At 30.3% G+C, this 3,708-nt stretch overlaps 1 long non-coding RNA gene across 1 annotated transcript; it reads right to left on the minus strand.

Annotated features, from left to right (window-relative positions):
- Positions 1-716: 716 nt before the first annotated feature.
- LOC133829068 (uncharacterized) lies at positions 717-3,055 on the minus strand. Its single transcript, XR_009891499.1, has 4 exons — positions 2,920-3,055; positions 2,082-2,210; positions 1,025-1,211; positions 717-944 (listed from the first exon to the last, which is right to left on the minus strand). It is a non-coding gene; the product is annotated as an uncharacterized LOC133829068 (long non-coding RNA).
- Between the last annotated feature and the right edge of the window lie 653 nt (positions 3,056-3,708).

Genomic DNA, 3,708 nt, shown 5'->3' on the forward strand with positions numbered 1-3,708 from the left:
ATCAGCAAGCATAATTAACATGAAATTCATCTTTAAATCACTACAACAAAAAACATTATGCATAACTCTGAAAAAGTTCTATCAAAAACATTTTATAACATTTTACCAAATGCTAACATAGCCCATGTTATTAAAAGTCTGGACATTTTTATAATAATTTTCAAGTGTTTCCAATAGTGTTATAATTAACTATTCCATAACAATTTTTCTTTGTTATAAAATACATACAATATCTAATTATCAAGCTTATAAATATTTTTTCAAGAGTCAAACATTATGCTTATTTCATGATACTATTTAAGTGTCATAAAAAATGTTATTATAGATTCTTTTATAACATTTTTGGCATGTTATATTATATTAATAATAACTTTTTGTTATAGTTCTTATTTTTGTTTAAATATTTTTTTATTTATATTATATTTTAATAAAATTTATTTTTGGTACCTTGATAACAATATAATAAAAAAAATGTTAGATTTACAAAAATGTCAATACCATCATATTATTTAACTCGGTCCAAATACATGTTTCACATAAGAAGTGAATAACTTTCAAAACATAGAGTTTAGAGAATCAAAGTCATCATGATAAAATTGTAGCCAAGACTTTTTGCTCAAATTTAAAAAAACTTCCCTGTTTCACGACCAACGAACCAATAACACCAATAGTCATGGATGGCATTCGTTTTTGCACTTCATCTCCTATGACTTTAGTGACATCGATATCGTCCATTATAGTATTGGAGTCACTCTAGTGGTCATCCTCAGGAGTCGATCAGATACACTTGGTCATCCACGAAATCCTTAGCACGATTGGAGTGAATAAAGTAGCATAGACCTTAAAATTCTAATGCGGCATCAACGGAGAATAGCATAAGAATAGCTTTGTAGGTACCCATGATGGTCATGAAGTGAGAGCCATTGAATCAAACCCCTCTACCACTGAAATGAACAATACAAAACAAATTACCCAAACAAAATCGAAAAAAGGGAGAGAGAGAAAGAGTTCACATAGGCAATACCGTAAAGGTTTGAAAGAGTGGCGGAATATTTGAGAAAGCTTTGGACATTCCTGTCAATAAAACTGCCATTAGAACTACAAAGAGCCCTAGCAAAGAGAGACATCAAGGAGGAAGAGAGCGATTCTAGGGCCAAGAGAGAATGTGTGAAAATGAAAGGCATCTCATGGGCCCAAAATCCAACATTCACCTTCAAAATCCAACATAAATAAAACCAATATCATACTAACTCTAATTTTATTCACCATATATAATATGCAATAAAATCTGAAGATAAGAAGCAAGCAACTCAAGTTTCAGGGCAACAGGATAACCAGTTTTGAAGGGACCAAGCAGTCAGATGGTCTCAAATATTATCTAAACAAGTTATAGCAAAAATAATAAAAAATCAAAATCCAATAATAACTACTAGAGTCTAATAAGAGTAAATAAAATATATCATGAATTCCACAATGCAACTTGATCTAATATGATATATTATATACATAAATATAAAATGTACTTTTAATGAATGGAGTATTAAAACTTATTACACTTAGTCATCCTTTTCATACTGCAAGACAAAAGGTTAGTCAAAGTCCATTATGCTGGGAACATATCCAAAGTCCATTACACCACTCGATTATAATTATCCAATAACTTAACAATGCCAATCTATAGTAGAATTTTTGTAGTAGCCAGATTATTACAATTTTATTCTAATATAATAATTAGTCAACAAAATAGAATGCTTCTTTATTCTCACAGTACTGAACACAATTAATGTTACAAACTAAAATGTATCAGAATCCTACCAAGAAGATACAGGTAACCATCATCATCATCATCATCATCATAATTATTACTGCTAATACAACAATAATAGATCTTACCCTACCTATAAGACTTGTGACATACAGAGTAAGCACAACTTTTATGCCTTTTTCCTGTTGCATGGTGATCATATAACAGAACAATACGTAGCCCATATTATATTATAACATGAATTAAATGATATACAGCTAATAAATTGTGGAGAACCCAAATGTAGAAAGAAAATAATATATCATAAAAATTATACCTTGGATTAGGGAACTCGTTTGGGATTTTCCTCTTCTTTTCCATTGAAGTCATTTTCTAAGTGACTTGCTCACCACTTTCCATCTTATGCACAACAGTGGATGACTCTGTGCTCTGTTTTTTTTATGCTCTATTTTTTTGTCAACCGAAACAAAGAAAAATATGTTATCCTTGTGTCATTCAATAAGTAATTTTTTCAAACACCTTGAGTGCAATAGAAATGTAAAATATTGAGCAAAATAGGTGAGGTGAAACCAAATGAATCTTCTCACAACTGTTTAGAAGAAAGAAACTAGAAACTAAGAAAGATATAAACTACTAAATTTATTAAACTCTAGGAGATTTTCTAAATCAGAGATTGATAAAATTTATTTGTGTATGGATTTTTATGAAAGAAATTTAATCTCAAGTAAAATAAATCCAATGGAGACTAAGAATAAGATTAATATCCAATGAACACTCACCTTCACCAAGAGAGACACGGTTGGTTACGATGAACTACAGAACAAATGATCTCACAACAATATCAAGGGAAAGAGATGCAGAGACCATTATGCATTTCGAAACAAAAACAACAAACAGACATAGAGATGTATAAGTTATAGAGCAACATGATTCTCAAAATTTACCATTTCTATGATTCTCAAACTATATATATTGTTATGCTTGTGTATAATGAAAGATTGTTGCCAATACTGGAAAGTTCAAAAAACTAACATTCAATCCTGAATTAAATATACTAAAATATTAATTTTGGAGAAATCTAAAAACTATAACATTCAATCAATAGAAGACATAAACAGAACCAAATCAAAAGTTGGAAAAGATTCAGGACTCACTTCTATAGGAGAGACTTCGTGAGAGAGTTGACTGGAGGAGAAAGAACGTCGGGCTAGGTTGCTTGTGCCAAAGCTTCTCATCAAGAATTTATTGTATGTATCAGATCACAGGGGAGATTAAGAGAAATTGAAGACAGAGATCGAGGGTTTGGGAGAAACTGAAAGAGTGATTGAAGAGAGAGAAAGAAATGATGTAAAATGAGTCCAACATGTGCAGTATATGTTTTATTCGGGCCCTAATACTCAACATTCCATTGAAAGCCCAATGTACAATATTAGTTTAATGATGTAAAATCAGTCCAATACGCCGTTTTAGATATTTATCAATAACACTTCTTAAAAAATGTCATTTTTCAATGGAATATAAAGTATAAAATGTTGTAGTGAATCATGCTTTTTTTTTTAAAAAAAATACTCAAACCATAACGTTCATGTATCATCAAATTAACATTTATAAAAGACTTAAAGACAAATTCTCAATTAACCAAATAACCTAGCATATTTCTAATGAGTGTATGTGACATAAAATAAATTGACCAACATGCATTAATAATCTCCCCTAGATCGAAACCCTCTTGAACATAAACATAAAATACCAAAATCCTCATTTACATTCACATGCAACCTAGCATGTATCTATCATCACCCTTGCATGTCTTTACATAAACCATTTGTCAAAATGATCATAGCAACATAAACGTAAAATCACAATCTTCACATAATTCTCATCAAATGCACAATCTCCCAAACATTCTTATGGGTCTTAATAACAAACCATATACTCTTCAT

The sequence above is a fragment of the Humulus lupulus genome, chromosome 4 (genome assembly GCF_963169125.1).
Source record: "Humulus lupulus chromosome 4, drHumLupu1.1, whole genome shotgun sequence".
In the NCBI taxonomy this organism is placed as follows: domain Eukaryota; kingdom Viridiplantae; phylum Streptophyta; class Magnoliopsida; order Rosales; family Cannabaceae; genus Humulus; species Humulus lupulus.